At 45.8% G+C, this 27,399-nt stretch overlaps 2 long non-coding RNA genes across 2 annotated transcripts in view; one reads left to right on the forward strand and one right to left on the reverse strand.

The window, feature by feature from the left end:
• Positions 1–7,537: 7,537 nt before the first annotated feature.
• Positions 7,538–27,399, reverse strand: part of LOC120389323 — a 29,819-nt gene continuing 9,957 nt past the window's right edge. The window contains exons 2-3 of the long non-coding RNA XR_005590868.1: positions 8,468–8,583; positions 7,538–8,366 (exon numbers count right to left, since the gene is read on the reverse strand). This is a non-coding gene — a long non-coding RNA (uncharacterized LOC120389323). The remainder of the gene's footprint in view (positions 8,367–8,467; positions 8,584–27,399) is intronic.
• Positions 10,556–14,884, forward strand: LOC120389318. The gene is made up of 2 exons (XR_005590865.1): positions 10,556–10,750; positions 14,281–14,884. It is a non-coding gene; the product is annotated as an uncharacterized LOC120389318 (long non-coding RNA).

A 27,399-nucleotide genomic window follows, 5' to 3' on the forward strand; every position in this document is an offset into this window, starting at 1 on the left:
TCTTGGACTACCTCTGGTCTCTCAAACAGCAGCACCTGGCGCGGTCCTCATTAAGGGCACTCTTGGCAGCCATCTCTCCCTTCCACCCAACGGAGAGTGGCCGCTCCGTATTCTTACACCTTGTGGTTTCTAGGTTCCTCAAGGGCTTGGAACGTTATACCCCCCCCCAGTTGGCCCCCGCCAAAACCTGGGTCTTCGACCTGGTTCTAACCAGTTTTATGATTGCCCATTCTAGCCACTGACGACATGCTCGCTGACATACCTGTCCTGGAAGACAGTTTTTCCTTGTAGCCTTTCCATAGGCCAGACGAGTCTCCGAGCTTCAGGCGCTCACGATGGACCCACGGTATACTGTGTCTCTCAAGGACAAGGGCAGTTATGACCACGTCCGGCCTTCCTCCCTAAAGGTGGTGTCAGCCTCTCATATCATCCAGGATATCTTCCTTCCGTCTTCTTTCCAAAGCCTCCCTTATAGCAAGGAGAGCAACAATTGCCCTCCCTAGATGTCCGTAGAGCATCCGCAATCTATATCAAGCGGACAGAGCCCTTTCGTAACGCCCCCAAATCTTCGTCGTGCTGGCGTGCCGGACGAGGGGCATGCCTGTCTCCTCCTAGAGGATTTCATCTTCGATGACGTCATGCATCTGCACCTCCTGTGTTTTGGCCCATGTTCCATAGAGCCACCTTACTTCACATTCCACCAGGGCTCAGGCTTCTCTGCTGCCTTCCTGGCTCACGTACCCTTTCAGGGGATGTGTCGTGCAACTACCTGGCCCTCGGTCCACACCTTTGCCTCATTGGCCCAAGAGTCCAGAGATGATGCAGCCTTTGGCTCAGCAGTTTTGCATTCTGCAACATCTAACTCCGACCCCACCACCTACGTAAGGCTTGGGAATCACCTAACTGGAATGCATAGGAGCAATCACTCGAAGAAGAAAAGACGGTTACTCACCGTTGTAACTGTTGTTCTTCGAGATGTGTTGCTCCTATCCATTCCAGACCCGCCCTCCTTCCCCGCTGTCGGAGTAGCCGGCAAGAAGGAACTGAGGGGCGGATGGGTTGGCAGTGGTATATATCCTGCGCCATAGCGGCGCCACTCCAGGGGGCGCCCAGCCGACCCACCGAGTGTTGCTAGGGTAAAAATCTTCCGAAGAGCCGTGCATGCGTGGCGCGCACACCTAACTGGAATGGATAGGAGCAACACATCTTGAAGAACAACAGTTACAACGGTGAGTAACCGTCTTATCTAAAGGAGTATAACCAGCAGGTGGTTGTGTCAATAAATTCTCATTAACATCATTTTGAGAGGATGTTTCATGCACATTGAGATTGTTATAAACATCCCTTACAGACCCAAATGACAACTAATTTTACACTAAATATTAAACTGTCTATAGCAATGTATAATAGCATTTTATACAAGCCTTTTCTCAATATTTTGTTTTAATGGACTTTTATTGTGAGTGTTTTAATCTAAAACGTGAACCACTACTTACTCTGGATGAGGATATGTTACAGGGTGTAATCTGAACTGCTGTGTTCCCTTAGCTCTCCAGCCTGGGATACCTTTTACACTGCTTTGCTGGTGAACAGCAAACCCCTCCAGGCTCTGCTCACTCACAGCCACCAGCATGCCAAGCCACTCTCAGCTAAGTACATGAATGCTATGCCCAGCCATCCATGAATTATATACAGAATGACACCCACATATCCCTCAGTCACGGCCTTGACCCCCAGAAAGTGCATCTTGTATCATTCAGTAGCCCACTGGACTGTACAAGCTCATAAGTAGTCTGGAATTCCAACAATGGATAATGAATACACACCAACCCTGTTGTCCCGAGTAGAGATTTCCCAAACACTTCAATCAAACAAACTGGTTTAGATTAAACAATAAAGCAAGTTTATTAACTAGAGAAAGATAGATCTTAAGTGATTATAAGTGACAAGGCATAAAAGTCAGAACTGGTTACAATAGAAATAAAAAGAGAAAACCAGAAGCTAATTCCTAAACTTTACCAAGCTAAACAAGATTTGAAGCAAACATCATTCTCACCACATCAGATGCTGCAAGCAATTCTCAGTTCACAGTTCTTAGTTCATACTCTGGATTTCCATTCAGCCTGGAACTACACCGCTTAGTTCAGTGCTCTTCAGGTATATACTGATGTTATGAGCAGGGAGATATAAAGTGGAGAGGAAAGGGTCCTGTGGAGGTCACTGTTTTATTTTTATACCCACCTCCTCTCTTTGAGGATTACCTCCTCACCAGGATGTAGATAAACAGTCTCCTGTGTATATGAGATTCACACCTTATCTGGGAGGAAATGTAAATTTCTTGTCTATATTGCCCTGTTGGTGAAGAATGGCTGTTTAAGTAAGTGATAGCCCACTTGGCTTTGCTGAAACCTGTCTGGGGTTGCCAATGTGCCTTTCTCTCTGAAAAACTAGTTTATGGACATTACCCAGAACAACAACATATTTCTATAACAGTCATATAGCAAAATCTCATAATTTTACATGCATTGATATTACACACATCTTAATAGGACAATAATGTTTAGCAGCTTATGAGTTATCAAATGATACCTCACAAGGCATGCTTTGTACCAAACATATCATAACCGTAGGAAGGTGGTGAACATGGGGTACAGGGTGTCACAGGATAGAGAATTTTTTGTTATACATCTTAAAATATAATACGTATACATATTTATTTAATTATATGAGCAGTTAGCAGACAGCAGTCAAAGTGATTAGTTTGTTGTAGTGTCTAACAATAACACTAAAGGCTTGTTTTTCCATTGAATAAGCATAACCATCAGTCTGTTCACACACTGGCCAATCCTTCTTCACCATCCTTCACATTATTATAGTGGATAGCAGGTTTGCCACTGGCTTCAGTGTGGTAGACTTGGGCCATTTACCCTTAATCTCCCAAGTTATTATGGGACCAGTTATTATGTACAATATCAGGGGGTAGCCGTGTTAGTCTGTATCCATAAAAACAACAAGGAGTCCTGGGGCACCTTAAAGACTAACAGATTTATTGGGCATAAGCTTTCATGGATAGAAAAATCCACTTCTGCATCTGAAGATGTAGGTTTTTTACCCACGAAAGCTTATTCCCAAATAAATCTGTTAGTCTTTAAGGTGCCACCAGACAACTTGTTGTTTATGTACAATATGATGACTTTGAGTCTGATCCTGTTCCCATTAAAATCAGTGGCAAAACATTGATGGATTTTGCTTGGCCTCATTCGGCCAATTCTTGCTCCAATATTATTGGAAGTCACCAGATGGCGCTTTAGAAGTAGTCTTACAATTTTGTTTAACTGAATATATAGGACTTTAGATCTTGGAGAAATGCTTGTTGTTATGTGTGATGCATTTCTTTCTAGAAGTTAAGCATATCACCAATAAACATGATTCTCTCACCTTAGTGTCTTTGACTAGAATAACCTCATAGGTGCAGAGCTATGGGATAAAAACATCCAAAATAAAGGAAACATTACATGGTGTCAAAATATTATGAATGTTAGATATCTAACTTGCTTTTTTACTGTTTGTGATATTTGTGCTCTTTCTGCTGTTCTCTCAGCTTGGACAGGGAAAAGAGACATTATTATTTATATGTATTGCAGAGGTGCCTGGAGGCTACAGCCCTATATTTTAATATAGCCTGTATAAACACATAAGAAAAAGATGATCCTCTTCAAAGATGATCTAACTAGTCTCTTCTACTTGTGTTTCTAGTCATCTTCCAGTCAATTAGATTTTTATTTCCTATATTCTGTTCAATTCAGGTTCTCATATTGCCCTTATCACTATAGGATCTGAGCACTTTCCAGTAGTGTATTGTGCAATGTAACTAACATTTGTCACGAGTCTTGCTCTTTCTTTTATTCTCTCCCCAAGAGGAGAATTGTGTGTGCAGTGTCACATTTTGTTTTGATAGGGATTTGTTTTGAGTAATTTTTAAAAATGTACATAAATTCCATACCCTAGTAGAATGCTACAATGTTGCAAACATTAAAGGGAAATTAATATTGTTTAAAAATTGTTTCCACTGGAATTTGGGAAGTCAAAAAAAGACAATATTTCTATTGGTCTTAGGTTTAGTAAAAGCTTATTTTTAAAAAAACCTTGCATTGTGGCCCAAATTAGACTTGTCTGTCTCTTTAATTGTACATGGTTTATAACAGAAACAATGATCTGTTGGAAGGGCATATCCTCACAGTTAATGATTAATTGGGCCTTAGTTTATGGACCTGCCTGTCCCTTGACTCCTGTAATCAAATATGAATTGGCTGAAACCCCGCCCCCACCACCACCAATGTGTCCTTATTGCTTAATTATACCTGCCTTCCCGTTAGGCAGCAAATATCTCCTGAAGAGCAAACATAACAAACTACTGATCCTGCGCTCCTTACTCAGGCAAAACTCCCAGTGACTTCATTGACTTTGGGGAATGCAAGATTGGGCTGCGATCCTGCAATTCACTGTGTGCAGGCCCTCCGTTGCATCTGCATGGAGCCTCATTTCAGTCAATGGGGCTGTGCTTGGGTGCACCACCGTGTTCTCACACAGTGAATTGCAGGATCTGGGCCTGAGCAAGGAAACTGATGAAACAAAGGGGCAAATCCTCCACTGGTGTAAACTGGAACAATGACAATTTACTTGTCCCAAGGTCCTTACAACTCTGTTATTTAAATGTCCACATGATAGCTCTGCTTCTAGTATGTTGATTACAATGCCATACTCTCAAGCTGTCCAATTACACAGGTTCTCTGGCTGTTTGTCATCCATTTAGTGTTAAATAGACATGGGAAACAATACAATGTTAGACTCTTTGTCTTGTTCTGATCTTGAATTCACACTTTTCATGAAACAGGCTGAACTCAGTGTTGCAGCCATATCAATAGTTAACAACTGGAGGCGAAAATGTTCATCTGTTTCATTTACTTGAGACACTCAGATCAATAGAAAGAGCCGTCTCTCGTTTTGACTTGCCTATGCAAAATTGTCATCAATTATTAATCAAAGTAGACTAGATTTCATTGAAGATATGACTTCCTGCAGCAAGATACCATCTCCTTAAATGTTAGTTTAAAAGTGCATCCTTTCTTAAAATGCTGCATGTTAAAAAAAATAGCTCTTATTAGCAGATTGAAATTGAATTGTAAAATTGAAATGAATTTAATTGGAAAAATTGGGGGTGCAAGTATTTTACAGAAATATAATTAATTGTGCACAGTAAGAGTGCAGAACAATCTACTACAGAAATGTTGTGCAGGGACCTCAGTAGAGTGCAGCAAATCCTATCTAGTTTTATCTGCTCTAGAGACTTTTTAAAAAATAAGGAGTACTTGTGGAATTCACCACTGTGCAAAAGGCCAGCACCACTGAAATCCAACGTAAATCATATTTGGAACCAGACCACTAGGGAGTGGGGGACCCCCACTGGCCCAACATTATAAAAGAGACATGAGGTTTCTTCCAAGCAGATAGCCCTGGCTTGCTGTGGATCCCCCATGATGTGCATGGATCAGCTGGGAATCTTCAGGATTCTAGGTGGGTGCCACTGCCCGTCCCACAGGGGCACAGAATCAATGGGGAGTTTTGCTTGAACCAGGACTAGGCCCTATATTTACAATAAACATCTTTTAACAGTTATCCGACAGCTCCATTCACTTAGTTTAAATGCATGTAAAAACATACAGTATGTTGCCTCTTGTACTGTTCCATCATAAACGTTGTCCCTCAAATACACTTTGATGCAATACAACCAGCTAACTTAGCTTAAAGATCAATTTAGAGGGACTGTGTGATTCCTGTCAGAAATGATCACTACGCCACACTCTTTATTATTTTCTTCAGCTTTACTTTTCAAAAGTGTATAGAGAATGAATAGGAAACGAAGTGCTAGACAATTATGACCTATTTAAATTGTATATCAGTAGCCCAACACACAGTGGAAAGTCATTAAATAAATCATCATAAGGGAAACAAGTCAAAATGATCCTTTTTTTTGCATTTGCTATACACCGTAAGAGGATGGAAGGCGTTTGTGGGGAAATAAAAATCCACATACAATGACTGATACATGCAAAACAATATAGTGTATGTAGCCTCTGTTTTATTAGAAAAAAATATCTGTTTCTAGAAAATTGTTTTCCTTGAATTCAATCAAAAGTTGGCCCTTCTGAAGCCAAATGTTCTGGGCATCAGGTCCCAGCCAGGGCCCAATGTTGTTTCCATTGCAGTCAATGGCAAAATGCCAATTGACTTAAATGGGAATAGCAGTGGTCCCAGCTTTCACAATTTTATCAAGAGTCTCATGGCATTTGGTGTTTTTCCTGTAACTCCAGCTCTTGGAGTCATGGGATTATGTGAGAAATTTCAGCTTTCATTTTTGAAAGAAGTAAATTTCTAGTCTTAATGGTAGCAGAGAAAAGCTTGAAAATGGGAACCCTGAAAGTTCAAAAAAAACCTGTGAAGGCAAATAAACAGAACCCAAGTGATACTATTTTTTCAAAATCTCATGATTTGTTATGGTGGATCTGACTCAAGATTTTTGAAAGCCTTACGGTTGGCAATACTGGAACAGGTTCAGGTGCTGTTGCTCTGATTCCACAAAGCATTTATGCACATGGTTTCAATGGGAGTTAAGCACAGGCTTAAAATTAAACATATGCTCAAGGGCTTTGCTAAAATGGGACCTAAATTACTAGTATCTTTAGTCCCTAATCCTGCTGTAGGAACTGCTTGGGCAAATCTTAATGCCTGCATGAATCCTTGTGCAGGATCAGGGCCTTAATTATTAAAACTGAAAGAATTTTAAAGATCTAATTTGCTTTTCACTGATTATACTATTTGTTTAATTTACCTTTCTCTCAGCTGGGACAATGAGAATAGATGAAACCATCTTCACTTTGTTCTGCAGTCAGCTTCTAGTTAGTTTCATTTTCATGTTATCATGCAATAGTGCAATGCTGCAATATCTGAGTTGCATGCATAGTATGGGAATGTTTATTTATTTTAAAAATCTTTACCTTTAGATTTTTTTTAAAAAGAGAGAGTTTTCCATCAATGTTAAGATTTACAAACGTTTATTTTAACATTTTTGGACAAATTTGACCTGTGTCCCTTTACATTTTGCATCTCTGACCTTTTTGTGTTTCAGTTCACAATGGTAACATTCATTTAGTTTTTGCATATGATTTATATTAGAGCCTAATCCTGAGTTCTTAGGGTCTGCTCATTCTTCCCCTGACATCAGTGGGTACAGGATCTGGGCCAGAAATTTATCCTTCTCAAGAATGTTAATTTTTAACACAAAAATTAAAGAAATGACCTACATTTCAATATCACAACAAATCATGGGTCAGACCCTCAGCTGGTATAAATATGCTGATTTACATTAGCTGAGGATCTCACCCCATGTTGAGAAACCTGAGTAGCAGTAGCAAACCATCACAAATAGGCTCACATATATTAATACCTCATAAAAGAGAACAAACTGTTCTTCAGAAAGAAGAAAAATTGCACATCCTTGTGTGAGCAAGTGAAGTGTCCATTACCTATATACAAATTTCACCAGGGTGAAGATGCTAATGGCAAGAAAGAGCACTAAGAAAATAAAGCCTTAAAAAAAAAATCCACTGTCAGTAATACCAGCAATGCAGCCAGTGTATCTGAATATACTACTACATGTAAACTTGTGTTGTTTAATGTTTCATTGAATATTGATGCTTTGATTATCCCAGAGAGTTGTTTACATTAGAAAATTAAATCTACTGTTTATATAAAGGCTAACTCCCTCTGTCCCGCTCCAGGAATTAGTTTTGAGCCAGGACGATTACTAGCTCTTATGGTGGAAGGCTTCTCTGCCGCTACAGTTGCTCAACGACAATGAAAAAACCTTCCTTACTAAAAGAATTGCACCAACTGTGCCAGAGAATAAATGTTGGGTCTGTGAACTTTAATTGGCTCTGAAAGTCCTTTTCATCACAAGTGAGCAACCCCTTCACACAGTGATCTCAGTGCCTGCAAGCGGTGCAGATGTGGATGAAAAGCAGCTCTCTCTCAAGCTTAATCCACATAAAATGGGGGGTGATGTTAGTAGCAAGAGAGGAAAACATTTTAATAATAACATTTTGCATCCATACAGTGCTCCTCATCTGTAGATCTCAAAATGCTTCACACAGAAGGGGAAACATTTATTATTCACATTTCCTGATGGGGAAACCAAGGCATAGGGAGGTTAAATGACTTGCCCATCGTCACAGAGAGTCAATAGCAGATCTGGCAACACAACTTAGGTCTCTTGATTCTCAGTTCAGTACTCTGTCTACTGGACCACACTGTGGAAAGGAGAAACAGCAGAACTAAGGCCAACCTTACTCCCAAGTTTCCTCGGCAAGAGAGAGTTTCTGCTGAGGGGAGTGCAGAGCATACGCCTTACCCAAGTAGGTGAACATCTCAGATCTGCTACTCTGTTACATTGGCTGGTGCTGCCTTGGATTTTGTGTCCAGTCATCCTTCTCTTTAGCTGATGTGGCCACTCCTAGTTTGTCTTTGCTTTGATAGAAAAAAAAAACAACAAATATTCAGGTGACTCCCATGTATTCCGAATATCTGAAAGAACTTACTCAAGCTATGCTTGTGTTCTCTCCTTTGTTCCGACAATCAGCTGAACTCCTTGATCACAATGCTTTTGAGGTTCCCCAACATTTGGCTGGGATGGGCAGGTAAACACAGATGTTCTATGTTTTCTAATCACTTGTAGCTCTTATTGGGTACCCCATTTTTGCAAACACTTTCTTAAATCTTATTTCCTTATTTGTTCCACCCGCCACCCACCCTTAGCTCCCTCTATTATTTCTTGTGCACAAATGTTTAAGTAGCAAATATTTTAACTGGCATGGACCAAACCCTTACTCAGTCAAACTCGTGTTTGATGGATCCTCTTGTTATAGGGAGGCCCCTGAACCGATCTGTGGCAGTGGCTGTGGACGGGGGAATCATGGGTGACTCTGGGGGAGCTGCTGTTAAGTGAGCATGTGGCAGTCTGTGTCTTCTCATTTTTCCACCCACTTTGTGCCAGTTTTCTGCAGTTGAGCTGGCACCCCTGCTTATCTGCCAGTACATCTTCTACCCCACAATAGCAGCAGCTACTCAGGGGAAATGAGAGGAATATATGGGCAGAGGGAGAGGAACTAGGCCTCGTATCCACCTTCAGCAGCAGCCTCCTCCATGGGTTAAGGAGGGAAGGGAAAGGTCCCTTAGGGTGACCAGATGTCCCTATTTTACAGGGACAGTCCTGATTTTGGGGTCTTTTTCTTATATAGTTTCCTATTACCCCCCACCCCATCCCAATTTTTCACACTTGCTATCTGGTCACCCTAAGAGGGGAACTTGCATTAAGGGAGAGGGAGTGAGAAGGCACAATAAGGGAATTCACCTCAGATATGGGGAGGAAGCAGGGTGGATCTCAGTTGGGAGAGAAAACTCAGCGGGGTGGCCACAGTGGGGAGCAAAGTAGGAAGTGGGGTTGCTGAGAGGAGGGTGAAGGATAAGAGGAAGGTGAGGGAGACTCTTTGGAAATTAGAGAAGAGCCAAAGGAAGTGAGGGGAAGAGAGGTCAAGGACAAAAGAATATGAGGGAGAGCAAAGATGATAGTAAGCAACTTGAGGGAGTGGCCATGTCTTCCCTGTGCAGTGTCAAGCACACTGTCAGCGCTTAATAAATAATAACAAGAATGGGCTGGGGTCAAGGATGAAGGGAAAGGAGAGGCTGCTTTCAAGGAGAAGACCCAACAAGAGGAGATGTAGGGAGAGGAAATGAGAGAGAAAACAGAATGTGCACATGAAAAAATACATGAAATGGAGATGATAGAATAAATCAGAGATGGGAGGAGAGAAAAAACAGGTTAAAGAAATGAAAGCTGGAAAAAATCTAGGAAACATTACTAAGTTTGATTTAATGTATTTATGTGTCTATATTTTACTGCATTTCATTCTCAGGTGGTCTCTGTCAGGGTAAGCTTAGAGGGGAACCTGTATTCTGAGTGCTTGTGATATTAATATTGCTGCCTATGCTGGATTCTATAATTAAGTAGCTGGAGAAAAAGTCAGGGAAAATAAGCTAAATTGCACCAGATTGTACTCAAAATATGCTGGGGGCCTAGCAGCTATTCAGACCCATGGCTCACTGGGGAGTTGTGTCTGAAAATCCTTTTCAAATGTTGGCAGCTGTATGCGCTGCTTCTAGTGCCAGCAGGTGCAATGCACTTCTCCTACCACAGAAGAGGCTGGGAGTAGCCTAAGGAGTCTCCTCTGTGTTATTTAAAAGGAATCTTTTAATTTGGAGGGACGCAAAAGGGTTGTGGGCACGTGTGATGGGGTGTACCATCCTCACACTAGGCCACAAGGAGTTAAGGGATCATTTTGGGCTCAGCCAGCCCTGCCCCACCACACCTGCAGCAAATGCTCCATCTGTTGGAGGAATTAAAAGGCAGGGAATTAGCTCATTTGGGTGATAGAGCTGGAGCTGAGTAGATCTGTAGCCCACAACTCCAGAAGAGCAGAGGGTAACCTAAAGGCTCTGACACTGCAGAGACAACTGGAGAGGGAAGTATCCTCTGACCTTGGAAATGTCCTCTTATTTCTTTTGGTTCAGCTTTCCCCATCAGGTGAAGGCCTTGGACTGAGCTGACCCTGGGGGGAGACAAGAGGAAGAGGCCCAGGTAGGACAGTCTTAATCAGCCTTGGTTGCCAGATTAGTGGTAGCTTGAAGGGCCACTGGGTTGGAGCCCAGTGGGGGGGGGGGCTGGGCTCCCCTCCTCACAACCCCCTTGGCAGTCTGGGATTGTGGCTTGACCACTAGGCCATGCTTCCCAGCAAGATCCTGAGTGAGGACTGTTACAAAAGAATCACCTCATAATTCTGACACTGGCTGAGTGTATCCCACTGTTCAGTGCTGTGTGTCCCCCTCAGCCTGATCTACAAAGGATAAGAGCCTACTTCTGCTCCCATGAATGGAGCTAGTCCTTTAGCTCACACTGTAGCAGCTTATGAACCACAAACTTGCAGAGCTCAGACCAATCCCCCATTATGACAGTTGTTACAGAGACTTATGCCCTCTGCACTGGAGGGCCCAGGTTCAAATGCTAGTGATGACCAAGAATACCATCTCTACATGGGCAGTTTGGTGGTCACAAAAGACAGGTTTGTGTGTGGCTGGATAGATGCAGAGAGAGAAAAGAAAAATGCAGCTGTAAATGTATGCTTCTGTCCTGCAAAGCCGACTGCATATTACCAAAGCATTTTGTTAATAAAGAGGAAAGAATTACTAGTTAATCTCTTGCTTTTTGTCTTCTCTGGAGGAGGCTTCTATTTGTACATGCTCATTAGAGAGGCTAGGTACAGATGTATACCAGCTGTAGCACATCTAATTACATTAGGAAAATACAAAATAGGCGTGGTGGTTCTAAAAGAATGAGTGATGGAAGGAAGGGAGGTATCCCTGGGAGTCATGTTTCAGCTTCAATATCATTCACTGAGAGCCATGTCCTTAAACAGAATGCACAGCCCAGCTAAATGGGCTTTGTGTTTAGAGGAATGTACGTGGGGTTGAGAAACAGACTTCTCAGCCCTGCCCTGCAGTAACTGGCACAGAGATGCTCCTCATCTGGCACAGCAGGCTGTGGAGACAGAGTTGAGGCAGGCCACTACTCTTTCTGTTGCTACTCTTGCATAGGATTTTGTGGCCAGGACCTCTGTATTTCACATGTACTGCCTGCCAGCCCCCTTTAAACACACACACATGCTTCTGAATGAGGGGTCAGGGTGTATCTTAGTTCTGTGGTGTGGAGGAGTATGCAGTGCCCTCCTATGAAGTATCTTCGCATTCTGGACTCCCCCCTCACTCCCCCACCCTGAAACACACCAGTGCAATCCAAGCCTGTGTGAGTGGGCAGGGAGGAGCTGGGGGGAGCAGTGGGGCACAGCGGGGGGGGGGGGCCATAGCGTTTGGCCCTGAGTCCGGAGCTAGCAGACTTTTGTTGTAAGTGGTGTGTGTATCAGAGAGACGGAAAAGAAGCCATGAAAGATTTTTGCTACCAGGTTTCCCGTTACATACCTGAAAAACAATTGGGAGTGTGAGAAACTGTGGGCATCTAGCCATGTGACAGACTGCACGTGGGCAGGAGTTCATCATGAGAGAGTTACCCAGAGACTGAGGCAGAAGGAGCTGAACGTTCTGCCTTCTGCAGTATATAAAATGTGCCCCCACAGCTAGAATTTTCAGTGGACTTACTGAAGAAGAACGGTTATACTTTGATTTGAGTCATATCTATGGGACTAATCCTATCATTGTTGGTAGTCCTTACATCTCCCACTTGCCTTCAGTGGGAGCTGTAGATTCTCAGCACCACACATTATCAGGCCTTATGCAAGGGCTGTTAAAAAAGTAGAGCCATGTTCTGTCATCTCTTACAGGACACATTTTTCTGTGTAAATTACACAACTCTGGCACCTTATGTGCACTCCATGTGTTTTCTGTTTGAAAACAGCACAAGCACGCATTCTAAATCAGTCAGAAATTTGGGAAAGGTCACTAAAATACTTCTTATGCTTAAAAACAAAAGGCAGATGTCAAACGTGCCCTTTCCCCACAATTTAGTACATAAGATGCATAGTGGCTTTAAAAATTCCTAAATAACCCCCTTTTAATTGGATTTTCTTTAAGGTTGAGAGTATGTATCAATAATTTAAAGATTGGGGGTGGGGGGGAAATTACTGGGATGTTCCCAAAAAACAAACATTATGAATCCAGGATAGTAAAAGTTAAGGTTACTTTAACATATTTGAACTGCTTTTCAGTGTAAGAAATGCACAATAAAGGCACACAAATAGCCTTAACTCTGTCCTGTAGTGACACCATCAGGGAATGTCTTTAAAAATCCATTAATCTAATCTGAGACCACACACTAAAATGCCTTAATTATAAGGGTATGGTTATTGTGTGGTGTCACCACAGGGCAGAGTTTTCGTTGTTCATGCCCACATGGGGATGGTTTAGAAATTAAAGCTCCCCCTTTGACTAAGGCAATAGTTATCACTCTGTTTCATGCCCTTTGCAAATATTTCAGCTCTGTAGTACTATAGCTCATCTCATCAACATCTGCCAGGGATGTTATCTTGCTTGTTAAACTACGTATAAAGGGGCAAGACAAATGTCCTTATAATAGACACATCTGATTTTGTAGCAGTGCAGTTTATATTTAAATCTAGCATGTTGTACAAACATCATGAGCCTGACTCTTCATTCCACATGAGTTTTACACCTGTTTAATCTGACCTTAATTTGTGCCGGGACTTGCTGGGGCACAGCCCTGTCATCCGTCTTCATGCTGGGGTACACTTCCATGCAAAGCATGACCTCGTGGTGTGCAAGGTCATGCTGTGTGAAGGATGCCATTTTGTTCTAGGAATGGCATAGGCACCAACTCCGTGGGTGCTTCAGGGCTGGAAAAAAATTAGTGGGTGCTTAGCACCGACTAGCAGCCAACTCCCACCCGCCCCCAGCACCTCTCATCTGCCGGCAGGCCCTCCGCTCAACTCCTCCCACTCCCTTCCAATGCCTCTCACCCACCACAAGCAGCTGTTCCATGGCGTGCAGGAGGCGTGAGGAGGAGATGGGGAGTGGGTGGAAAGAAGTGGAGAAGAGGCATAGTGGAGGTGGGGACTTGATGGGTGGGTGGGTGTGTGTGTGTGTGTGTAGTGGGGGTTGAGCAGCCCTGGGCAAAGGAAATAGCCGGTGCCTATGAGGAATGGTATTATCAGTATTGCTTGAGCCCCGGCACCTCTTTCATTACAAACTGAGCACTGAGTTTACATCCATGGTTACTTATAATACAAGGCCATGTAAAGAAAAGAAGAAGAATGAACTCCAGCCTGTCTACCCACAGCAAGATGCTGATAAGCCAGTAGTATGAACTACCTCTTTGATCACAGAAGTGAACTAATCCAATGTACCTGAGGAACTACACAGTGGGTTCAGTTTAGAAGTTGAGGTATTAAAACCTTTATACCAGTAAGATATTAACAGTACAAGCTGTATTCCTTTTTCATGTATAGGGAATACCCCCTCAAACCTGGCAGGGAAATAGGGTGACCAGATGTCCTGATATTTGGGGATTTTTCTTATACAGGTGCCTATTACTCCCCACTTCCTGTCCCAATTTTTCACACTTGCTATCTGGTCACTCTACAGGGAAAGGACCCTAATTCAATCCCATACTGTATTCACTATTGCCCACATCTGAGAGAAAGGAGAAGAGGCCTCTGAGCTGTAAGAGTTCTGGGAATATGTCTGTCAAACCATGAATTCCTTGTTGTTTGGTGGAATATCACTGCTGATTGTGACCAGTCAGCATGGATTAGAACTTCTCTAGTGCGGCAGGAAACAGACTGTGTCTGAGAACTTGAAACACCGTCATCAACCTTGAATAGCCCTATCCCGGCAGGAGCAATGGAGGCTACTAGTAGAGCCACTGACTTCTAACAACCCTCCGTCAGCATCCCACTCGATGGCTGGTGCATGGAAGATCTCCACTGAAGAAGAGGAGCAGGAAAAGGTGTCCCAGGTAGATTTTAAAGAGATGCTCTCTACACCAGAGGGGCAGACCAGTGCCAGAACCAGGAAAATGAGAGGGAGGAGTAGGGGCTGGAGACACTGATCAGAACCCAATAGACTCTCTGGAATGACAAGGACTCTGAGGGAAGAAATTGAGTTCAGATGTGTGGTGTTTTTCAAAAATCTGTAAATTTTCTGGGCTGTCTGAGTAAAGTGTATATTTACAATGTTTCTTTGCAAAGCCTCTGCATCCTTATTACTTTTCATGTGGTCTATGAAGAGTTAAACTATAATTAAGAATGCCTAGAGGGTGGACCCTGGGAGAGTGTGCATCAATTCCTAGGGCGGTTTGGGGGTTCAGCACTGGTCTCAGGGCTGAGGGCAGTTAGTCTTGCATCCCAAAGAGGGATGTCAGACAGTTTGCTCCCCAGGACTATGTCTGAGAGGCCAGAACTAGAGACAGTGCCTGAATGCTGCTCTGATCCACTGGGCTTGGAAGCGCATCAGAGCTGGAGGTTGGGTCCAATACAGCAGACTGGGGACCATCCACAAAGGGAGGACTCAGCCAGGGCTGCAACAAAAGCAACTCAGGATGACACCATAGTGCACAGCTATTGGTACAGCCCCCAGAGCTATGAAGTCTGAGTGGGAGATGAAGCCTCGCACTTCTCCAGAAAGAACTGTTGTGTTCACATTAGGAACAGAGCAACGGGATGCAGTCTCCTGGCCACAGGGTTTCCTGGGGGAAAGTGAGGGAGAGAGAAAAGAGACCTAAAAATAAAGCTTCAAGGGGCAACATGGGGAGAAGAGAAGAGGAACCCGGCTGTGTCCCTGAGAAGAGGTATAAGTAAGGGAACTTTCCTGTGCTATGCAGCTACCATCGGATTCTCAGTGAAGGACACAAGTGTGTGTATTTGCACCAACAGGGGAACTAGATTGGGGAAATCTCTGGATCAGCGAGGCTGTGAAGGCTTGTCCAGCTGCTGAGTGCCAGGGACATAGTGATGAGAGAGATGCTGGGATATCAGGGTGGATGCTAGAATAGGATGGATTCTGAAGATACCCAGCCCATAAGCTATGACCTGCAGAATCAGAGAGCAAACAACCTCATTCAGAACAGAATAGTCAAACTGCTAAATAACGTTCTAAAAGGAGCATACGTTAATTTCTGGGGAAAAAATCAGCCAGCCATCCAAACAAGCTGGATCACGGTACCCCTAGGAACCCTAACCCTAGTGCAGGGTGCCCTACGATAAGGGTTCCTAAGGATAGGGCACTTGAAGCTAGGGTTAGGGTTCCTATGAGTATGGCACTTAGAGCTAGGGTTAGGGTACCTATGGGTAGGGTACTTGGAGCTAGGTGTAGGGTTCCCATGAATAGGGCACTTGGAATTGGGTTAGGATTCCTATGAGTAGGGGACTTGGACCTAGGGTTAGGGATCCTATGGGTAGGGCTTCCCGCCATAGGGTTAGGGTTCCTATGGGTACGGCAGTTGGAGCTAGGGTTAGGGTTCCTATAGATAGGGCACTTGGAGCTAGGGTTAGGGTTCCTATGGGTAGGGCGCCCTGCTGTAGGGTTAGGTTTCCTATGGGTGCGGCACTTGGAGCTAAAGTTAGGTTTCCTATGGGTAGGGCACTTGGAGCTAGCGGTAGGGTTCCTATGGTTAGGGCACTTGGACCTAGGGTTAGGGTTCCTATGGTTAGGGCACTTGGAGATAGGGTTAGGGTTCCTATGGTCAGGGTACTTGGAACTAGGGTTAGGGATCCTATGCGTAGGGGACTTGGACCTAGGGTTAGGGATCCTATGGGTAGGGCACATGGAGCTAGGGTTAGGGTTCCTATGGGTTTGGCACTTGGAGCAAGGTTTAGGGTTCCTATGGGTAGGGCGCTTGGAGCTACGGTTAGGGTTCCTATGATCAGGGAACTTGGAGCTAGAGTTAGGTTTCCTATGGGTGCGGCATTTGGAGCTAGGGTTAGGGTTCCTATGGGTAGGGCACTTGGAGCTAGGTGTAGGGTTCCCATGAATAGGGCACTTGGAATTGGGTTAGGGTTCCTATGAGTAGGGGACTTGGACCTAGGGTTAGGGATCCTATGGGTAGGGCTTTCCACCATAGGGTTAGGGTTCCTATGGGTACGGCACTTGGAGCTAGGGTTAGGGTTCCTATGGTCAGGGTACTTGGAGCTAGGGTTAGGGTTACTATGGGTAGGGCGCCCTGCTGTAGGGTTAGGTTTCCTATGGGTGCGGCACTTGGAGCTAGGGTTAGGATTCCTATGGGTAGGGCACTTGGACCTAAGGATAAGGTTCCTATGGGTAGTGCTCCGTGCCCTACGGTAAGGGTTCCTAAGGATAGGGCACTTGAAGCTAGGGTTAGGGTTCCTGTGGGTAGGGCTTCCTGCCCTAGGGTTAGGGTTCCTAAGGGTAGGGCAATTGTAGCTGGGAATTAGGGTTCCTGTAGGGCACTTGGAGCTAGGGTTACGGAACCTAAGGGTAGGGCACTTGGAGCTAGGGTTAGGGTTCCTATCGGTAGGGCAATTGGAGCTAGGGTTAGGGTTCCTATGGGTAGGGCACTTCGATCTAGGGTTACGGTTCCTATGGATAGGGCGCCCTGCTCTAGAGTTAGGTTTCCTATGGGTGCGGCACTTGGAGCTAGGGTTAGGTTTCCTATGGGTAGGGCACTTGGAGCTAGGTGTAGGGTTCCTCTGGGTAGGGCTTCCCACCCTAGGGTTAGGGTTCCTAAGCGTAGGGCACTTGGAGCTAGGGTTAGGGTTTCCATGGGTAGGGCACTTGGAATTATGTTAGGGTTCCTATGAATAGGGCAATTAGAGCTAGGTTTAGGGAGCCTATGGGCTTCCTGCCCTAGAGTTAGGGTTCCTATGGGTAGGGCACAGGGAGCTAGGGTTTGGGTAACTATGGGTAGGGCACTTGGAGGTAGCGTTAGGGTTCCTAAGGGTAGGGCATTTGGAGCTAAGGTTAGGGTTCCTATGGTTAGGGCACTTGGAGCTAGGGTTAGGGTTCCTATGAGTAGGGGACTTGGACCTAGGGTTAGGGTTCCTATGGGTAGGGCACATGGAGCTAGAGTTAGCGTTCCTATGGGTAGGGCACTTGGAGCTAGCGTTAGGGTTCCTAAGGGTAGGGCATTTGGAGTTAAGGTTAGGGTTCCTATGGTTAGGGAACTTGGAGCTAGGGTTAGGGATCCTATGGGTAGGGCTTCCTGCCCTAGGGTTAGGGTTCCTATGGGTAGGGCACATGGAGCTAGGGTTAGGGTTCCTATGGGTACGGCACTTGGAGCAAGGTTTAGGGTTCCTATGGGTAGAGCACCACGCAATAGGGTTAGGGTTCCTAAGGTAGGGCACTTGGAGCTAGGGTTAGGGTTCCTAATTGTAGGGCACTTGAAGCTAGGCTTAGGGTTCCTATAGGTATTTCACCCCGCCCTAAGTTTAGGATTCCTATGGGTAGGGCACTTGGACCTAAGGATAAGGTTCCTATGGGTAGTGCTCCGTGCCCTACGGTAAGGGTTCCTAAGGATAGGGCACTGGGAGCTAGGGTTAGGTTTCCTGTGGGTAGGGCTTCCCTCCCTATGGTTAGGGTTCCTAAGCGTAGGGCACTTGAAGCTAAGGTTAGGGTTCCCATGGGTAGGGCATTTGGCATTGGGTTAGGGTTCCTGTGAGTAGGGGACTTGGAGCTAGGGTTAGGGATTCTATAGGTAGGGCTTCCCGCTCTAGGGTTAGGGTTCCTAAGGGTAGGGCATTTGCAGCTGGGATTAGGGTTCCTAAGGGTAGGGTACTTGGAGCTAAGGTAAGGGTCCCTATGGGTAGGGCACTTGGAGCTAGGGTTAGGGTTCCTATGGGTAGGGCACTTGGAGCTAGGTTTAGGGTTCCTAAGGATACCGCACTTGGAGCTAGGTTTAGGGTTCCTCTGGGAAGGGCTTCCTGCCCTAGGGTTAGGTTTCCTAAGCGTAGGGCACTTGGAGCTATGGTTAGGGTTCCCATGGGTAGGGCACTTGGAATTGGGTTAGGGTTCCTATGAGTAGGGGACTTGGAGCTAGGGTTAGGGATCCTATGGGTAGGGCTTCCCGCCCTAGGGTTAGGGTTCCTAAGGGTAGGGCACTTGGAGCTAGGGTTAGGGTTCCTATGGGTAGGGTACTTGGAGCTAGGGTTAGGGCTCTTAGGGGTAGGGCTTCCCGCCCTAGCCTTAGGGTTCCTAATGGTAGGGCACTTGGTGCTAAGGTAAGGGTTCCTATGGGTAGGGCACTTGGAGCTAGGGTTAGGGTTCCTATGGGTAGAGCACCCCGCAATAGGGTTAGGGTTCCTAAGGTAGGGCACTTGGAGCTAGGGTTAGGGTTCCTATGGGTAGGGCACTTGGAGCTAGGGTTAGGGTTCCTATAGAGAGGGCTTCCCGCCCTTGGGTTAGAGTTCCGAAGGGTAGGGTACTTGAAGCTAGGTATAGCGTTCCTAAGGTTAGGGCACTTGGAGATAGGTGTAGGGTTCCTGTGGGTACGGCTACCCGCCCTAGTGTTAGGGTTCCTATGGGTAGGGCACTTGGAGCTAGGGTTAGGGTTCCTAACTGTAGGGAACTGGCAGCTACGGTTAGGGTTCCTATGGATAGGGCTTCCCGCCCTAGGGTTAGCGTTCCTAAGGCTGGGGTACATGGAACTAGGGTTAGGGTTCCTATGGGTAGGGCACTTGGAGCTACGGTTAGGGATTCTATGGGTAGGGAACAATGCCCTACGGTTAGGGTTCCTATGGATAGTGCACTTGGAGCTAGGGTTAGGGTTCCTATGGGTAGTGAACTTGGAGCTAGGGTTAGGGTTTCTATGGGTAGGACACTTGGAGCTATGGTTAGGGTTCCTATGGGTATGGCACTTGGAGCTGTTTGTAGGGTTCCTATTGGGAGGGCACTGGGTGCCAGGGTTAAGTTTCCAAAGGGTAGGACACTTGGAGCTAGGTTTAGGGTTCCTAATTGTAGGGCACTTGAAGCTAGGCTTAGGGTTCCTATAGGTATTTCACCCCGCCCTAAGTTTAGGATTCCTATGGGTAGGGCACTTGGACCTAAGGATAAGGTTCCTATGGGTAGTGCTCCGTGCCCTACGGTAAGGGTTCCTAAGGATAGGGCACTGGGAGCTAGGGTTAGGTTTCCTGTGGGTAGGGCTTCCCTCCCTATGGTTAGGGTTCCTAAGCGTAGGGCACTTGAAGCTAGGGTTAGGGTTCCCATGGGTAGGGCATTTGGCATTGGGTTAGGGTTCCTATGAGTAGGGGACTTGGAGCTAGGGTTAGGGATTCTATAGGTAGGGCTTCCCGCTCTAGGGTTAGGGTTCCTAAGGGTAGGGCATTTGCAGCTGGGATTAGGGTTCCTAAGGGTAGGGTACTTGGAGCTAAGGTAAGGGTCCCTATGGGTAGGGCACTTGGAGCTAGGGTTAGGGTTCCTATGGGTAGGGCACATGGAGCTAGGTTTAGGGTTCCTAAGGATACCGCACTTGGAGCTAGGTTTAGGGTTCCTCTGGGAAGGGCTTCCTGCCCTAGGGTTAGGTTTCCTAAGCGTAGGGCACTTGGAGCTAGGGTTAGGGTTCCCATGGGTAGGGCATTTGGCATTGGGTTAGGGTTCCTATGAGTAGGGGACTTGGAGCTAGGGTTAGGGATCCTATGGGTAGGGCTTCCCGCCCTAGGGTTAGGGTTCCTAAGGGTAGGGCACTTGGATCTGCGATTAGGGTTCCTATGAGTAGGGCACTTGGAGTTAGGGTTCCTATAGGTAGGGCTCCTCACCCTAAGGTTAGGGAACGTAAGGGTAGGGCACTTGGAGCTAGGGTTAGGGTTCCTATGGGTAGGGCACTTGGAGCTAGGGTTAGGGCTCTTAGGGGTAGGGCTTCCCGCCCTAGCCTTAGGGTTCCTAATGGTAGGGCACTTGGTGCTAAGGTAAGGGTTCCTATGGGTAGGGCACTTGGAGCTAGGGTTAGGGTTCCTATTGGTACGGCACTTGGAGCAAGTTTTAGGGTTCCTATGGGTAGGGCACCCCGCACTAGGGTTAGGGTTCCTAAGGGTAGGGCACTTGGAGCTGGGATTAGGGTTCCTATGAGTAGGGCACTTGGATCTAGGGTTAGGGTTCCTATAGGTAGTCTCCTCACCCTAAGGTTAGGGTTCCTAAGGGTAGCGTACTTGGAGCTAGGGTTAGGGAACCTAAGGATAGGGCACTTGGAGCTAGGGTTAGGGTTCCTATGGGTAGGGCACTTGGAGCTAGTGTCAGGGTTCCTATGGGTAGGGCACTTGGAGCTAGGGATAGCGTTCCTAAGGTTCGGACACTTGGAGATAGGTGTAGGGTTCCTGTGCGTACTGCTACCCGCCCTAGTGTTAGGCTTCCTATGGGTAGGGCTCTTGGAGCTATGGTTAGGGTTCCTATGGGTAGGGCACCCCGCCCTAAGGTTCGGGTTCCTATGGTTAGGGCACTTGGAGCTAGGGTTAAGGTTCCTAAGGGTAGGGCACTTGGATGTAGGGTTAGGGTTCCTATGGGTAGGGCTTCCCACCCTAGTGTTAGGGTTGCTAAGGGTAGGGCACTGAGAGCTAGGATTATGGTTCCTGTGGGTAGGGCACTTGGAGATAGGGTTAGAATTACTATGGTAGGGCTTCCCGCCCAATGTAAGGATTCCTATCGGTAGGGCACTTGGAGCTAGGATTAGGGTTCTACGGGGAGGGCACTTGGTGCCAGGGTTAGGGTTCCTAAGGGTAGGGCACTTGGAGCTAGGGGTAGGGTTCCTAATTGTAGGGAACTTGAAGCTAGGGTTAGGGTTCCTATGTGTAGTGCTCCCCTCCCTACGGTAAGGGTTCCTAAGGATAGGGCACTGGGAGCTAGCGTTAGGGTTCCTGTGGGTAAGGCTTCCCGCCCTAGGGTTAGGGTTCCTAAGGGTAGGGCACTGGGAGCTAGGGTTAGGTTTTCTGTGGGTAGGGCTTCCCTCCCTAGGGTTAGGGTTCATAAGCATAGGGCACTTTGAGCTAGTGTTAGGGTTCCCATGGATAGGGCTCTTGGAATTGGGTTAGGGTTCCTATGAGTAGAGCACTTGGAGCTAGGGTTAGGGTTCCTATGGGTAGTGCTTCCCGCCCCAGGGTTATGTTTCCTAAGGGTAGGGTACTTGGAACTAGGGTTAGGGTTCCTAAGGGTAGGACACTTGGAGCTAGGGTTAGGGTTTCTAAGGATAGGGCTCTTGGAGCTATGGTTAGGGTTCCTATGGGTAGGGCACCCCGCCCTAAGGTTCGGGTTCCTATGTTTAGGGCACTTGGAGCCAGGGTTAAGGTTCCTAAGGGTAGGGCACTTGGACGTAGGGTTAGGGTTCCTATGGGTAGGGCTTCCCACCCTAGTGTTAGGGTTGCTAAGGGTAGGGCACTGAGAGCTAGGGTTATGGTTCCTGTGGGTAGGGCACTGGGAGCTAGGGTTAGGGTTCCTATGGGTAGGGCACTTTGATCTAGGGTTTAGGGTTCCTGTGGGTAGGGCTTCCCTCCCTAGGGTTAGGGTTCCTAAAGGCAGGGCCGGTTTTAGGAAGTCCGGTCCCAATTCAAACAGTTTCGATGGGGCCCTGGCAGGAATGACTTAAAAAAAAAAACACATGTAAAAAAACACGTGGGGCTTGTATTCACTGGGCGGTGCTTTGAGTCTTTGGCGGCACTTCGGCAGTGGGTCCTTCACTCGCTCCGTGTCCTTCACTTGCTCTGGATCTTCAGCAGCACTGAAGGACCGACTGCCGAAGTGTCACCCAAGACCCAGAGTAAGCGAAGGACCCGCCGCTGAAGTGCCGCTGAAGACCCAAAGCGCCACCAGGTGAGTAAAAATTAAAAAGGCGCCTCTAGCCAGGGAAGGGATTCTCACTGGACGCGGGGCTCTCTTAGGCGCGGGGCCCGATTCGGTGGAATTGGTGGAATAGGCCTAAAGCCGGACCTGCATGGGAAGCGCACAAAATGCCGCCCCCCGAATTCTGCCTAGGGCGCCAGAAACTCTGGCGCCGCTCCTGTATGCTAGCATCCATAAATCAGTCTCTGTGGTCGACAAGGGCCTGCAGAACAATGGAGTCGTTCCCTTTGTGGTTTATGTGCTCCTTGAGGAGGGCAAACTATGGGCACATGTGTCTCATCAATGGCCCTGGTGTAGTTTGAAAACCCCATTCTCCAAAAAACAGCAATTACTTCAGGGACATTGTTTATGCCCACCACCTTTGGGTAAATCACTCTCCTGATTGCCTTAGAAACCACCACCACCACAATTGACTTGCCAACACCAAACTGGTTAGCAACAGACCTGTAGCAATCAGGAGTGGCAGCTTCTAGACTGGTACAGCAACCTGCTTCTGGACCAGCATGGCTTGTGGCCTGACACTGCAAGGTTGGGTCACGCTGCTCACAGAGCTCCACAAATGTCACTTTCTTTATGCAAAAATTCTGGAGCCACTGCTGGTCATTCCAGGTCTTGCATGACAATGTGATCCCAGCAGAAATGGTGCTGTACAGAGAGGGCATCAGTGGCTATACAGAAAGTCATGAGCAGCATCAGACAGTTGGTGTCTGCATCCTCCTCCTCTGGCAGGTGCCTTTGTTAGTCAGAAAATGCTGCTGATATGTCAACTGAAATCTCATGGATGCTCTGCCTGTTTCCTGAGACTGGAGAGAAGGCACAAGCAGGACAAATTCTTCCAATGGTTACTCCATTTTGCTGGCTCTAGTTGCTGTGATCATGCAGACCCAAAAGATGGCTCATCAGGACGTCTTGATGGGTTGAGACAACTTCTGGTAAAGTAGCAGGGGATGGAAAGTCAAGTTTTCCCACAGTGCATCGTGAACAAAGCCCTAGAGCAGCTGCAGCTAGGGAGGGTGCTAGGAAGCCTGGGATAGGCTGAGTTGATCTGGGTCTATGTATCCAGTGTGGATAATGTGAGCTTGGGTGTGAGACCCAGGAATTCTAAACCCTAGGTCAACATTCATCATTGACACTCAAGCATGGGCTTAGAAACACTGAGCCTGCAGACTTTTTTTCCCCTCAGACCTGGGCTTACATTGCAGTGTAAAAGTATCCTGAGTGCGCAGTCTCATGGTCAGAGAGACACATGGGAAAGAGGGAAAATAAAAATAAAATATCAATAAATGTAACAGGCATCAAGGGAAGAAAATTAGAGGAGCCCAGAGAAATGCCTGGGAACAGGTAACTTCTGTGCATGTGTGTATACAGGTCAGGGATATCCCTAAATCAAGGGTGCTAAGTAGGTTTGTCCCATGGGTGAGAGCTGAGAACATGGTGCTGGGAGCTCCATGGATCCTGGAATTTTTCTGATGCTGGGAACGTGGGATTTTTTCTAATGGCAATGGGAGGCCAGAAAAACAATAAGTAAGGATTGTAAAGAAAACATACAAGTGTTCTGTTTGTCCTGGTTCAGGGGGCAAATATAGGGGACTTAAGAAAAAAGGGATTGCACCAGAAAAAGTAGATGCTTTGAGTATGTCTAGGAAGTTAGCCTGGAGGGTTTGGTGGAAAGGGAGTAGGGGATTCATGGGTCCCATAGAGTTTGGATTGGGAGGTGGGGGAGGGAATCTACTGTCTTTAAATACTAGTTTAATCTTATCTTGGACCACTACCATAAAATACCTTAATCAAAATTCTATGGGTACTGTGTGGGGTCACTACGGGGCAGAGGTAAGGTTGTTTAGGTGCCCTACGTATGTCTTGCCATACCTGAACGTGTTTGAATTTCTTTTCAGTATAACTTTCACTCTGAATTTCCTGGGTTTATAATGCTTGGTTTTGGGATAATTGCAATATCTCTGCAATGTATTTTGCTGTAAATTATTTATATATTCTCCACAGTAACTCCATCTTAATGTATTTTTTTTCTGGCAATATATATACACTATAAAACATCTTCTGGTTTTGTTGCAGTTTAATATGTACCCTAAAACAATGCTGCTTCATTTCTCTTCAAAAGCAGCAAAAGAGTCCTGTGGCACCTTATAGACTAACAGAAGTTTTGGAGCATGAGCTTTCGTGGGTGAATACCCACTTCGTCGGATGCATGTAGTGGAAATTTCCAGGGGAATGTAGATCTCCTGTGTTATTTCTCTTCAGGTGCTTTCTCTTTGGGTCATCTCTGTGGTGTCATTTAACAAAACCATGGCTAAGTGGTGATGTCTCTGAGACCGGTTTTCTACCCTGTATCCCACAGTGATAGCTGTTGTTGGCGGGAATGCTATTCCTGACTGTCCCCAAAGTTGAACTCCTGGTAGCAGGCAGTTGGTCACTCTCAGCAGAAGACACTTGACTCTGGGGTCATAGTCCACATAATGCCCACTTTAGTGACCTGTATTTATGACATGGCTCAAGACTAGGGATCCTAGAAATCTAGTTGCTGCAGGAAAACGCAGAATTTTCATTTTTAGAGAGAATCTCTTTCGTCTTTTTTACATTTCGGGGGAAAAAATGAAAACCTAGATTAACTAAATTTTTACTGAAAGTACCAGTGTCACTTATTCCAGTGGTACCCAGCCTTATTACACAGGAGGGCTGCATAAACCTAAGCACAGCTTTGTGTAGGCCAAACAAATTCTATATATTTTAATAAGATTTTAACTGACAGCCCAAGTCCCGCTGCCCAGGGCCATCAGCCCAATCCCAGCTGCCCAGAGCTGACAGCAGGAGCTTTATTTTTTGTGCATTTAAAAAAAAAAATTTTCTGAAAATATAGAGTACAGACATAGAAGTATTTGGTATATGTCAGAAATACACATTGCAATTCTATAAATTTTATTATAAGAATTGCAGGCACTGCTAGGCTTTGAACTTGCTTACAAATTGTAAATATATCAATAAAACATTGTGTTCAACTGATAGCTATATAGTGTGTGGCTAAGGAAACTAAAGTTCAGCATTTCATTTTACTCATGGAAAAATACAGATTTTTTTTTTTAGCAGAGAATTTTGTTTTTTTATCATAGAAAACTAGGATCCCTGCTCAAGACATGTCTGTTCAGTCTGACTGCTTAGCGGGCAAGGGGATGTATTGTAAACGTATGAACAATGGGCAGATTTTTAACCAGAAGAGGATTATTTGGTGGTGGTGGTGGTTGGATGATTGAGTTGAGGGTGGGGAGCAGTTTGGTTATGTGGCCATTATACATGCTGTATGACGGGCACATGAGAAATCAGAACACAAATAAATGAGTTCCTGTTTTGGAATATATTCTTTGCCTGAAACTGGTATTTTGAAAAGCATTCAGGAACTGATCATGCAATGTGCTGAACACCATCGCCTCTTACTGCAGACTGTCGGAACAGAGGGGGCTCAGCACATCTGGAAATAGCTTCCCATTCTGCTCCCTCTCACAGCGGGCAGCCATTGCCCCAAGAGGAAGGACATTAAAAGGAAGCTCTGACCCGTCTCTATCCAACACAACAAAAGATTCTGTACAGTGAAATTACTTCATCTTCCTTGACTTTTTCACGGCTATGTTGCCATTTACAAAAAAACATGTTTTCACAGCTAAATTGTGTTAACCCCTAACAGAGCTTAGATCTTCCTGCAACGTTTGAAGTACCTTCAGGGGATCATAAAGGCCTGGGTAGAAATCTAGGAGAATAAGCAGCAACAGAAAAACAAAGGGCCATTCCTGGAAATTAAAAATTAATGAAATTTAGATAAAATGCAAAGGGAGGGAGGGAGGGAGAGGGGGCTTCCCCTCCACCCCCCTTAAAGGTAATCAAGATTTGGAATTGCCTGTCCTAGGAAGTCCTGGCAGAACAAAAGGGGGGAAATATGAGCATTTACTTGGATACCAACGGTGTCTCCAGATATGTGAGATAAACTAACCATAAAGATTCTTACAGCCATGCATACAGTTGAACTAATGGCCATGTTTGGGGTTGGAAGGCATTGCCTCCCATGGCATACTGGCAGGAACCGTGGAGAGCTTGTCTTGCTCTAGAGCCTTGAGCAGGGATATATATATATTTTTTTTACTCAGATGGGCTTATGTCACATGATTTGATTTTCTGCTTTAGCAGGGAACTGGTTGTTCATGGAAGTTGGTCTTTCCCATCTCCTTTGCCTACAGGCTCTCTAGTCTTTCGTATGCAAGGAATGAGCTGGTCAACTCACTGCCTTGCAAAGACAAGTCAATATGCCTTTAAAATCTTAATACCTGGAGTTATGAAAGGGGGGGGAAGGAATGTGCTGCTGACCTGATTAAAACTTCATGTTCTGTGCTCACTAGAAAGTAAACAGACAATGGAGAATTTGAAGGATCTCAAACGATCAAGAGAAGCATATTTAGAGCGCACATGGCGGAAGGGCAGAAGGTAGAGCAAAACTTCACTGATTTGCCTTCTTGACCGAGGGTAGGATTGATGAAGAGATCTAGATGTTGCAATGCTGAGCATCATGGTGCCTAACATCTAGGAGCCTGATAATCATGAGCACCACTGCGATCTTCAAAGCCTATGTTACGCACCCAGGCTCCCTATACAATGAATGCGGGGAGAGAGAAGTGCCTCAGAATGTGATCCACAAAAGCCGGAGCACTAGGCGGGAAGCCACCCAAGCTAGCCAAGAGGAGAAGCTGACAACAGGGTGTGCTAAGTCCAGGTTACAGGGAGGCACCTATCTCTCTGCTAATGATCCATGAATGGGAACCTGGAGTCAGGTGCCTAAGGTGTTTCTTGCAGGAAGAGTTAGGTGTTTATATCTCTCCACACAAAATGATTGGAGAAGAGCCATTGCCCCCCATCTAACTTTTATCC

Source organism: Mauremys reevesii, linkage group 1 (genome assembly GCF_016161935.1).
Source record: "Mauremys reevesii isolate NIE-2019 linkage group 1, ASM1616193v1, whole genome shotgun sequence".
Classification (NCBI taxonomy): Eukaryota; Metazoa; Chordata; order Testudines; family Geoemydidae; genus Mauremys; species Mauremys reevesii.